The sequence below is a fragment of the Bombus fervidus genome, chromosome 8 (assembly GCF_041682495.2).
Source record: "Bombus fervidus isolate BK054 chromosome 8, iyBomFerv1, whole genome shotgun sequence".
In the NCBI taxonomy this organism is placed as follows: domain Eukaryota; kingdom Metazoa; phylum Arthropoda; class Insecta; order Hymenoptera; family Apidae; genus Bombus; species Bombus fervidus.
The window spans coordinates 815,481-829,355 of NC_091524.1; the positions used below are offsets into that span (position 1 = coordinate 815,481).

Genomic DNA, 13,875 nt, shown 5'->3' on the forward strand with positions numbered 1-13,875 from the left:
CAAGGCCTTTTCCAACGAGATCGTGCCAACCTCTGGTTTAATGACATTTGAAAGGGCCAGGAAAAAGGTCAAGATGCATCGATACAGCGCAGCTCAGGATTCGTGCCGACTTCACAAGATGAGCACAGAATCCGCCTCCATCTCTCTCTCTCTCTCTCTCTCTCCCTCTCTCTCTCTCTCTCTCTTTCTCTCTTTCTCTACCTCCTGAGTTTACACGCAGCTCTACCTGTCCATCTCTTCTCTCTGGTTCGTCCTTTTCTCTCTGTCCTCGAATCGGTAAACCGGTGCAAAAGGTAGCAAGCAAGAAGTGAAACCGCGCTCGGCGAACGGCGATTTGTCGGCGAACAATAGAAGGTCAGTGCATTTCAGAACACGGCCGTGCAACAGAGCATCGCTCTTCATTTAAGCAACCAGATGCAATGTACTGGGTTAGATGATTTTCCTTAAAGCAATTCACGTTCCGGCTACCGTGGATCGCGGATTTATAGATCGATATAAATCAATACGTTAGGACTCGCGTGATCCACACGAAACTTTCAACCTACGATCTCGATGTTTTTTCAGGGATATAGTGTTATGAGGTTAGAAAGTTTTGGATGAATTTAGATTTCCCTAATGTGAATCATTTAATATTTCAGTGATATACATAGAAACAAGACAAAATTCAATTTAATAGAAAACTATTTTATTTTTTACTTCGTAACTAACAGAATCCCAGTCTACGAAATTGAGATTGATGAAAACCGTATTTGGTGCTCTGGCGCTACTAAGTTTTCTGAAAGATAATTTTAAGAAGTTAGGCAGATTTAGCTGAATTTTATTAAATATATATAGATTTGAAACTAGAATGGAATAACATCTGTATTCATTTATGGAAATAAAAATATAATTTTTTTCTTTATATTGATAACATGTGTTACTGAGTCGCCTTCTTTCTGTGTTCCCTTACATCAGGGTTTCTTTATATGATAATTTACCAATTAGTAACATTAATGAATTGAAAAAATGACAAATTATTTTGTTTTATTCAAAATAGCAGTTTAAATAAATTACCGAAATTTTTCAGAACATATTTATACATTATTACGTGCAATTCGATTTTTATGAAAATATTCATATATCAATTAGTTATTAAATTAACACTCTTTACACCGAACAAAATACTTCTTTATTTTCTTTTTAAATACTTTTGTGAAAAATTGTTTATTTACTTTTAATAAGTATTTACTTATTTATTAAGATAGTATCTACCTTACATATAGATCATACATCAAGTACTTCTAACTTGTTAGATTTAGTACGTTAGGTTTAGTAACATAAAAATGTATTTAACAACATTGAAAGACTGTTTTATAATCAAAATATTCGAACAGATAAGAAATACAAAATAAAATTTATATAATCTTAATATTTCAAACTATAGATATAATTATACTAATGTTCTGAGAGAACTTGCTCTGCCATTAAAGTAAGTCTTAATTGGGTACGTAATACGTTAACTACAAAATGAACAATTGAATTTTATCTTAACAAAAGCCTTGTTATAGATTCATTTCTGTAATGGATTTAATGATTAAAATCTCATTAGAAAGTTATCTCAAAATACGTTAAAAATCCATCAATTTTAATTCGTGGCTTCTAGACACGGTTTTTTTAGCCTTTTATTAGATAAAATACCAACCGATTCGCGTTAGCTGATTAAGCGATCGTCGACTACTAGCAAAACATTAATAGAATATACGTGTCAGTTGTGTCTGAAGGAATAATCTGCGTCACTGTTTTTCAAACTTCTTCGTCAGTAAATTATTGAGACATATATATCTATATCTCTAGATCTCTAGATCACGACCTCAGAAATTGTAGATTACAGTACAAGCTATACGTAATTAATGTCAAATAAAAAAAACAATCATAATGACTAATAATAAAAGCAATTATAAATAAAATTTGTCTAATAAATTAGTAAAATCAACAAAAATTATCTAAAGACAGAGAGGTAAGCATATTGCAGTAAACCAGAATCCAGGGCGCTCAGGATTCGAATATAATCCGAATATTCTACGATACTCGATATAATGCAATTTAGGCATTTAATACAATAGATTATTATAGCCAGCATGTAGCAACTACGCGCAAAATTTGAGCTAAATCGATGACCCAAATATCACAAGTTCCTCAGTCTCGCACGAAACAACACACTGTCGCAAAAATCGAACTCTCACTCGAGAAAGTGGTGAACCATTTCCCTTTATAACATCTTCCAGCTTGCTGTAGCAAAACATGGAAAGTATAGGGTAAGATACTTGAAATTACTATGTTGATTAATTTATAAAACTTACGTGATATAAAATGACATTTTAGCTAAATATTTGATGGATTACAATAATTCTTTTTTTTTTTATTATTTAATATGAAACATAAAAATCATATGCTTAAGTTATCTCAACTTATATTTTGTATAGAACATAAGTAAAACTAAACATAAGCATTATTAGTTGCGCAATTATAAAAACTCACTTAAATTATAAACAGATCAATTTTAAAGAAATAAACAAAATTTTCTGCATCTACTGTTAGAAACGCTAAAGATTTTTCAGTTAATCAAAATTGTTTGCAAAAACTGGTCCAAAGAAAAACTTGGAACGAGAGGCTACCGATAGAACGATCTTGCGTCACTGGATACGAACCGAAAGGAGAAAGAACTCTATAACTTGTAGTAAGACGATCTCAGGCCATCGTCTACCTGACGATGTGCCACAGGATTTATTGTCATGGACAAAAGTTGACGTGTCCTGCTGGTCTAACATGCACCTGGAGCCATCTCGCCCATTAAGGATCAGGAAAGAGACTAAGAGATCTGGTTTACGGTTGGAGACGGTTGGTTTACGAAAAGTTGAGAAGGTTAGGCTAAGATCGTCGTTGAGGGTGGTTAGGAAACAATGACGTGGATCCGACAAGAACGATTTTACTCTTTCGACATTCTACGTGACATACGTGTCATATCCTAAGAACGCCGATGGCCACAAAGCAGTATTTCCCAACGTGAAACGTACACCCCCCATAAGAAAGCAATTTTGAATATTACGAGACAATTAAATTCGTTACTTTCGTCGATGTAATTACATAAAAATTCATCATTGTATTTTATGCTACCTGGCATTTCTTTTGTGTAACATTTTTACATGTTGTTATTTGTCTGATTAGCTAAAAGTTGCCTACTATTAATTTAAATAAATTGAATGCTTTGCCATAATTGTACTAGGTTCGTTCGACAGTTGGAAACATGCACATAATCTCTCATATTTTTTAAATTTATATTCATTAAAGACAGTCAAATTAACAATAATTTTACTACACTAGTTATAGCTTTATTATACTTTTAATTTAGTTATTAAAATTTGCTTAACTTAATTAGGGGGGGGGGGGCATCAAAATCTTCAAGTCGTTTAGATAAAACGTAATCTAAGAAAGGTTAGGGAACACTGCTATAAAAGATTCCGAATCGCAATGAATGCGTTTTAGGATGTTTGCTTTTTTCCACGTAATTGTAAAAATGCCTGCAAATGGCCAAAATGGTATGAAAAGAAAAAAGCCGTTTCTTGTGATTGGATTGGTTTAAGTTCGAAATTTTGATGTTTATTAATGGAAGCACACTATCGTTCATAAGTATTTGGGCACTTCTAAATTATTGCAAATGACATAGGATTCTTTAGAAACGTTTAAAATTGACTTTTCCAGCCCCAATCTCGAATCAAACGAAATAATGAAAAAATGAAATAATTATTATTTATGTGCGTAATTTATCGTTCAGATTTTTCTGCTAAAGATTTTTTTCGTTAAAGAAAAGGAAAAAAGAATTAAGTTCCGTTAGAGAACGTCTCAAAAATCTTCCTTTTTTTTACGCATAGAATTATTCTACATTTGATTACGTTATTTAATGATATTGTATAACCCTGTATAATATCTTGCTGATCTTTTTAAATACAAATTTAATAAAAGTTGCGCATTAAATAAGTAATTTCTCTTCGATTTTAATCTTAATTAAAGTACGACGAGATAAAATTGAATTTTCTGCAAATGTCTTATCTTTCAATTCTCGACAAACATAACAACCATGTAACTATATTTTCGCAATCTTTATTAAATTATCAAGTAACTACTATGCTATTATTACGAAAATATTAAATATATGGAAAACATTTAAGACATTTTATAAGGGGACTTATGCAGAAAGTAACACTTGAGCGTGACCGTCTTTCATCCTAAGTCAATATTGACACATTCATTTGATCCAGCACACTTATTAATCTCTTAGAAACTCTTAATACATTAATACTGATTATATCACTTTATTTTATAGTTCTTTCATATATTTTATATGATTTCTTATTCTGTTGGTGATACATCTTTGTTCGAAAAATGAGAAAATCAAAAAGGTCGTTATCAAAGATTGATTCTGTTACTTGGCTAACACTCTGCAAGTTATTAATTGTAAAATCTTCTAATTTCTGTAAAACGTTATTTTTAAACCGCTTCTTTGCAAGTAAGGGAACATGCCCCAGCGCAGTAAGTGCAATTTTCACTTTCAGTATCAGAATCGAATACGAAGGTTTTTTGTCGTTTCATTAGTCTAATATTGACATCGTAATGAATCAGACCTACATGTATATGTTCTGAAAAAGTATTACTTTCCGAATTATTAGCATTATCGCTCAAACAAAGCATCAGAGAAAGAGTTACTCAAAAATTCGCGATGCATCATACAAAAGGTAAAAAAAATCTAACATGACAAAAGGCGAATAATAAACACAATCACAAATTCTATAATGGACACTTTATCAATTTTAAGTTTTGACAATTTCGTACGATAATTTTAACTATATCTTTCTTTAAACACGTTTGGTATAAGTATGTCTCTGGTCAACGATGTGTTAAAAGTCTAAAACAATAAATGAAAAATTAAATAAAAATGCGAAAGTCAAACGAAACGAGGCATAGAAGTTGCCTGAGAGCGTTTCGCGCAACGACGTGTTGCCGACCGATAAATTAGATTCCGAAATGAGTCGTAAAACGAAGCTGCGGTTTTACGAGGTTCGTCGAAACAGGACGCACTATACTTTGGTGCAGGTTTACAAATACGTGGATCAATTCCAGGTTTATCGTCCAGCAGCGGCGATTGGCCGACTCCCTATGTTGTATCTACACGTAAAACGCAGTTACGTGTACGATCACACACATGTATGTACATCGTATATAAACGTATATCATATACATAATGCACATAGATTCTATATTCCGGCTGTGTACCGCCATAATAATTCAGTCTCGAACGTCGCTCTCTCCGCAGTGACCGCAACCTGCAGAGCCGACGAAACACGAGCAAATCAACTGTCCCGGCTATTTTCCGCCTAGTTACGTAAATTAATACTAGTAACGATGCTGAAATTATTGTTTCATCGAGACATATGTATAGTTGATGTGAGAGATCCTGAGCCAATCAACGACCGATGCTTTTATGTTTTGGGAATATTCGTCGGTTTTACGCTGTGAAAGTGTACGATTAGTTGGAAATTTGATAATTGTACTTCGGGGAATTCTATAGTGTTCTATAGTGACATGTAATTATGTAAGTTGCGAATAACGGAGGAAATATAGAAAAATGTTTAGCTCATTAGTACGTCCAACCAATTCAATTACGAAAATTATCTTTCTTTGTGTTTAAGAAATTAAATTAAATTTACGACTTAACCTAATAATTATAAAATCTCAAAAGTATAATCCAAGAATTGTAGATACAAAAGCTCCTGATTTCAGAGAGTAATAAAATTGTTAAATCGAAATTTCGATATATGTTTTAATGTTTTGCCACTTATTAGACGATAAATTGAATCAAGATTTGAAGAAACATCTACCATTTGTTAGGCGATTAGTACAACTAGTGGAGCTATTTAAAATTGTCAACGAAATCTTTCCGTCTAAAACCTAACTTCTAAAATGGCTGCCACCTACAACTCTGTCAGCTTGATAAATGCGACTGTCCTTGCTTATTATAGAACTGAAAATTTGAAATAAGAAACGAAATAGAAGCGAAACAGTAAAACGAAGGCTAGTGTACTTTTAAGAACCACAGAATAAGAAAATTTTGAAAACTGGAGTCTCGCAAAGCGAATTAATGTTATTAATAAAATTTTACAAGTTACAAATTGGCCAATTGTAGCAACTTGACATTTTTAGGTTATGTACAACAACAACCATAAATAGTTATTCAAAAAATATTTATCAATTATTTTTTCTTAATTACTGATTTTCTCATTAATGTTAATAACATTAATAATACTTCTATTATCATTATACTGTACTATTATTATATTATTAATATTGTATATTATGCAATATACATTACATAATAAATAAACTGCGGTTCTTGCATATTTGGAGGATTTAAGGTTTCAAAAATCTAGAAAATGTATACATACAATATGCAAAAATATCTAAAATAGAGCATTTGCTAACTATAATATTTAGTAAATTAAACAATTTTCTATTTACACTCCATTTCTTTAGTTATATCTATAAAAATATAAAATTGCATAAACGTAATCTAATCCGCAATCTAATAATAAATAAACAGACTTTATTGATCTAATTAATTTGCAATTTACACCAATGATAATGCCATGAACACTAATAGTAATAGTAGTATAGTAGTATAATTATATATGTTATATAAATTACATATTATATATAATATAATCTATATATAATAATAATATAAATAATATTATAATATATATATGTGTATATGTAATATATGACACAATATATATATAATATTTATACATATTTTATACGAAAATAAAACAAATTAAAGAAGAAAATGTTGAAGTTGTGCGATAGCATGACTATACTATTTTAATCGACGATAAATTTAGAGTATTACACATAACATAGTTCAGTTATCAAGAACTCTTTACGTCAGTATTAAACATGATGACGAACTATTTTTATCTTAGATAACGTTACTTTTAAGACGAATATATCTGCAGAATTAATCCATCATCGAACACGTCATTAATCTTCTTAGAAAATTAAAAACAGTAGTTTTGTGACGCCAATTGAATCTTGTGATAAATATACTTCTTACTTTCTACAACTATGAACTTAACTCTCTTGAGATCAACTGTGTTTAAGATTGATAACATTACACAAAATATTTTTGCTTTTAGCGCGAAATTCAATAAATATCAAGACTAACATTCAACTCTTTGCTGTCTAGCTCTTTTATTTTGATTTTGCGTGATAACTTAATATAATAGAAAACTTGCTGTAGATAGACAAATACTTTTGTGAGTCACTATATTCCAGGAAAGAAGTTTCACTGTGTGCAACACCTCGAAAAACCTTGATTATTTCGGTACTCTAAAAGAAACGGAGCTCCATGATAAACAAATCTTTCCTTTTCCACGTTCAACAAGGCGATCGAAACAAAAAAGAATTATTTCCCCATACAACCGTATCACAAAGCAGTTGGTTCTGGACGATGTGTAATTGCGATTACAGGCTTGTGATTACGAATTCACCGAGAAGGAGAATTTCGCGGTCGGTATATGCTACACATGTGCACACTGAACAGCGCACGCACCGCAGTTACTAGCCGTGGCAGGATGGAAAACGGTGATCGCAACAGCGGCACGCAAAGTGAGCCGACAAAGGCGTCTTATCGCGGCTAATTTATATTTCAAAAGGTTACTGGTGCCATCGAAAGAACGTAGAAACTCCCGACGCTATTCCCAGAGAAATTCTATCCGCCGAAAGATTTATCAATGCCCGTAGCCGATTTCGCGAACATTTCCAACGAAATCGTCGACTCCACGGTCGGTCTAACATCTTTTTCTCGATACCTGTTATAGAATAACACAAAACAATTTTAACCCTTAACACAACGACAGACGTAATATGTAATTGTAAATATCTAGTTCCTTCTGTCCGGAACTATTTTATCCTCGAATAGGGTAGCGATAAGATTGTTCAAGTGTGAATGAATGTACTTTCTCTCAGACAATTTTTCTTTTCTTTCTACTTTTTGCTGAGAAGCACCATATATTTCACGCGACTTACGTAGCTCAAGTTTCTCATAATGGGCAACGTGTTAAGAGCAATGCTCAAAGAAAATCGCATTTATAGGTGCGTAGTTAAATATAATATAGTAAATTTAAACTCTTTGAACACCTTTTTTCTATCTGAAGCAAAGACTCGGTTATAGTTTACAGTACCATAAAAATAATGTTTAATACATTTCGTAATATGGCAAAATCTTATTAAAGACGGTAAAAGTAAAACTCAATGGTTATATAACGTTTATATAAAATTCTATTTTATTAATCTCTAGAGTAGAAATCTATCAAAACAGTCCATTTAGTCTCAACTAATTATAAATATATAAATCATACTTTATTAATTTTTCGAGAAATAATCACGATCACAACATCGTGAGTAAAAATCCAAAGAACCGTTTCGGAATCACTCTACTTCTTCCTAGAAACTGTCCTATCCACTAGGATCATAAAATCTTTGATTCCTTTCACAAAATTTTTCGAAACATAAAACAAGAAAAAAGAGAAACTGGGTATATAGAACGATTTATAAAAATAACAAGATAGGAAGAGAAAGAAATAAAATAAAAAGAAGAAAAAACGGCGCATGGAGTAAAAGCAAAGGGGAATCCGAGAGAGGCGCATTGATAGCGGGATTTTATAGAATCCGCAATGGTGAGTCATGGATGGAAACCGGTCTTAAGATGACGAACGTTCATCATTGTGAGGCGATCCTAGCGTTAATTGCTTCGATCTTCAAGATCGATCGATTAACTTTAAGAGCATTAACACATTGCACGCGTTTCACTAGATATTTCCATTACGATGAAACTAAAATGTTCAAATTGGATCGAGGAGATATGTGTTTTTCTGCTTTTCATTATTAATTGCGTGTTGAAGAATCGGTAAATTAAGGCGAACGTTGTGAATTTATAAATTAGGTACAAATTGGCGGAGTTTTTCAACAATTTATGTAAAACTTTTTATACGAACGGATTGGATTTTGATATATGTAGCTGCTTGTTTAAATCGAAGATATAAAATCAAAACTTAAATTTAAGGTAAATGTTGTTCCCATAAATTCAAAATTTAAGTTTAAGACGAATATTACTTCTATAAGTTCAACATTTAAATTTAAAATAAATATCATTTTTATAAATTCAAAAATAGATAATATGTAGGTTTAACATGTACAGATAATACTACTCACAAGTATATTTCTAAAACTTTTTTAAATATTATAAATTTCTTTATTAATTCTTTTATTCGTTTTATGTATAGAAATAAATATAAATAAAATTTCATATTCCATTATTCATAACTACATAAAAATAAATATAATTTATATAAATATATATACATACATATTGAGGCATTAAAGTGATTCTAACGAACAACATAACTTCTAGGAAGAAGTAGAATTTCTAAAACGGTTCTCTGGATTCTTCGTCGTGGCGTACGTTCGTCATAACCATTCCAAAAATCTGGCGGTATCGAGATATTAGCTACGAGAACTGTTTGAAATTTCAATAAGATGTAACGAATCATGATAGTTTCGTTCGGTGTCTTGATTGAAATGAAATTATTTAGTCAAAAGACATGTCCATCATTTTTTGATAAAATGCTTTCAATTCATGTGTGTTGTTATCGTTATCGTTATTAATGCATTTATTAAGAAGTATTTAGTAGAACAAATGAATATGTTTTAATTTTTAATGTGAAACAGCAATGTTAATTAATATCAATCGCAGAAGTTAACGAGCTCATTGAATATTTCTTTAGTTGGAATAAAAAAATTCCGAAAGAAACTGAAATTTTAAATTTCACATTTATAAAAAAGATAATTATACATTGAATAATGTATATTAATTATATTTCTTTGGGTATTTTATTTCAAGATATTCGAACATTGCAATTCAAAAACATTTCGTATAAAGGAATGGATTTGAGAAATGAATTTAATTATAAAATTTTTATCGTATAAATGTCATATAAATATGAATGAGATGAGGTCTTAAAATAAAATTTCATCTATTTGAAAATACTGTCATTTTTATTATGTTTACCGCAATCGAATCTTTACTATCTATTCTAAGCAATATAACTCCATAAATCAATACACAATTTTCCCAAATACCATGCCTTTTACTAACTCAGCTAACATTTAACACATCATAAATACTCATTATCAACAAATAAGTAGGATACATTTTCCCAAATTTCGATATATTTTCCAAGAAAGCTTCCCTGAACTTAAACATCGATCAATTCTCATCAGTGTTCTCATGAAGATGACGACAGCGCACAACTTCTACCAAGGAAGGATAGTTTACCTCGCGCGGATCTCCTCCACGACACTATTCAATTTCTCATTCAGGATATCATGCATCATCTTTGAGCTTAAAAATTATCTCTTCGATCTTCCAGGATTTCCGTGCAACGCGTCTTGCACAATCTTCTCGAATCGTCATAAATCATGTCGACGGATTGCGTGGGCGACTATGAAACACGCTCTACCCCTTCAAGATGCATAGTAACATTTTACTGGATTTTTACGCACCGTCACAATTCATCCGATAATGACATGGTCGAGTAAAAGTATAGTCGAGCCCGGTAACCCGAATCTCAAGGAAAAGAGCTAAGATCTTCCAATAGTGGAGTTTATGGTGTTAAGAGAGATTTAACAAACGAAAACAACTTAAGAAGAATTTGTACAACAGTTAATGTTTTTCGAATTTGGAACTAACAAATTTACTTTCCAGAAATCGATCGTTTATTTAGGCAAATAAACGACAATGTAGGTTATAATATGTAGCGCGCGAGTGACACACATGTGATGCAAGGGCCAGGAATATGGTGAGTGTTGGTTCAGATACGATTGTTTATTGCGAGGTGTACACATATCTATTATTTCGAGTTACGAAGGAAAAATTTGTACGTGAAGGATTAAAAGAATGCACAAGCGTTGTTTATGATACGAGCTAATGAAATAACTCGATATACATTAAGCTTTAAAATTCGCTAAAAAATTGTATTGGAAATTTTATAAACATACGTATTAGCTTATTTCAACTAATCTTTCTCTTTTCTTTTTTTCTACTTTAAGATATTTTGTTAATATTATTAGGTGGTTTTGTCGAATTTTATGTCGCATAATATTATACTTATTCCAATTTCAAAAACCTTTAATTTATAACTTAATATTTCGATTGTGTAACACAGAACAAATATATCACGGATTTTCCCCACAAATATCGATTTCAAAATAAATAAATTAAAAAATTGATAGATTTTGGAATTAATTTTCAACAAATTAAAAAATTAGTCAAATTTCGAGTTAATTTTCAAGAGATCTAAGAATTAGGAAACTTTCAAATAAACGCGTAAGTTTTCTAATAATATCGATTTCAAATTAAATAAATTTAAAAATTACTAAACATTCAAATTAATCTTTAATAAATGTAAAAATTAATAGATATTTAAACGATGAAACCATAAGCATATCCGCTGGATTGGTATTTGATATGCAACCAAAAAAAAATGCGAATACGTAATTTCATTTTGGAAGATTCGATGTAACGAGAGAGTACAAAAAGGAACGAACTCACTCATTAGGCGTACATAATCTGGCATTCCGTGTGTCGAACGCATATAGAACGCTTCTTAAAAGTGTGTTCGGAATGGTCAAAAAGTCTGCTTCATAGACTTCAAAATAGACTTACCTGGAACAAAAAAGGAAAGAATTCATTAGTTATTGTGTAATATTTAGAAATCATATAAAAGAAATAAAAGCTAATCTTTATTAGCTAATTTTAAAGCTAACTTATCCATTAATATTAAGTTATGATTACAATACATCTCAGTTATAATGCTACACTAATGTTTCTATTAATAAAACATGATTTTTTTTACATAGGTATCTCTTACGTTGTTGTAAAAATTTCAATAATTTGGAATATCGTATTTTCAAGTCGTACAAAAATATTAAATGTTAAAAGGAAACTTTATAAAATTGAATAATAGATTATTAGTTATACACTAATAATTAACTTTCATATGACGCTATTATTGCGTACAAGTGTATAATATTTAGTTTGTTAAAATGAAATTAGTCCAATTTTAATTAGCAACTATGTAAAATTAATTCTTAGGTACTCTGACAAATATAATTAACCATTTCTACGATTCATTATGTTATTTGTAGAATATCTTTGTACAGTTCCTCCTTAAATCGTAAATTTAATTAGTTCAATGACGGAGAATCCGAAAAATAATTTGAACGTGAAAGGAATCGCTAATAAAATTGGCCTTTCCGTTTTGCTCCAACGATCCACGATGCTTTCGAAAGGAAGGAGGGGAAAAGCCAGAGAGAAGTAAAGCGTGATTATTTTCGATTCTTAGAAAACCAGGGTCTCAATGTTGGTGAGCAGCCAGGCGTAGGCGATTGTGAGAAATAACAAAAAGGTATGTTACCTCCCTTCGAGTTGATGCTTTGTTTCATTAACCCTGCCTCGTGGATAAGACAGACGAAAATGCAATGCATTTGGCATGAAATTATATGTAACAACGTTTGTGAATACATATATTATAATTTAATTCTCAATTAATGTCGTTAGGTCACAAAAATAGATTCAGATTAGATTATTTAATTTTTAGATATTTCATTCTACATTTATTCTACAATTTATGTGATGAAAAGACTGCCGGTTTTGATGCATTTATATGGATTTTAAAATGTACAGAATATGATATGTAAAAATATCTAAAATACCTAAAGTAAAGTAGTGTTTATTTTATTTACTACCAAGCTCCACTTTATTAATTATACTTACAAAAATACGAATTTCCATAAATATCCGCCACGCTAGTGGTAAGCAGGATTAATAATATTAATGACATTTCAATAAATCTAATAGGGATAAGTACTGTAGTCATCTTTGACATGACAATAGTACTAGGAGCTTAAGTAAAACAAGTGAATTATGTACCTATTTATTTGATAATTTTAGATTTTTGTAATAGTCCATACTATTAAAATTTATTAGAATTACATATAAGTTAATACCATACAATATCTTTTTCACGTAATTAATAACAAGTTTCTTTTTGTGTAGTGTAATTGATAGTCATTCAAACTTCAAAGAATTTTGGAAAACTTATAACATGATAATTCGTATTATAATTGTAAATTGTTCAACGATGTATAATATATAATGTACTGTATGATATTTTCTCTATGAAGATTTAAATCACATCAATAAGAAATAAATTAATAAATACAAAAAAAACCCTATTATACATTAAAAAACTGATTCTACAAATTTTCTTAATTTTTTCATTTCTCACAGCTTTAATGACACTCCTAAACGAATAATTGAAAAATACACTTTTTTAATTGTTTATATTAAAAAAGGGAAAGAATCGAGAGATAAAGAAAACAGGCTCTTAACTACCCTAGTCATTAGCAAATTCGTGAATGAATATACCGGTTACATGATATTCTTACAACACAGTTTTATCTATAGGCGATAATAGTGCGCAAGTATTGAAATAGTGAAACGTATCAGAGTTTACCATCAATCCATAAATACTGATCGTATTATATAATAATAATGGGAAAAGCGTACGAAGGATAATAACAGTTAATTAGACGAAAGTGTAATTAATGCGATAATGAGTTTACTCAAACTTAATGGAACGTTAATTTTCCAATTTTCAAAAGATACATCGGAAAATAATTATTTTATTCCGCTTGAAAATGTATCGGAATCTAACAACGGAT

The 13,875-nt window shown here is 30.6% G+C and overlaps 1 protein-coding gene across 8 annotated transcripts in view; it reads right to left on the reverse strand.

Moving 5' to 3' along the window:
- Positions 1-13,875, reverse strand: part of Scalloped (TEA domain transcription factor 1 homolog scalloped) — a 359,209-nt gene that overhangs the window by 272,662 nt on the left and 72,672 nt on the right. The gene's annotated exons all lie outside the window — the stretch shown is intronic.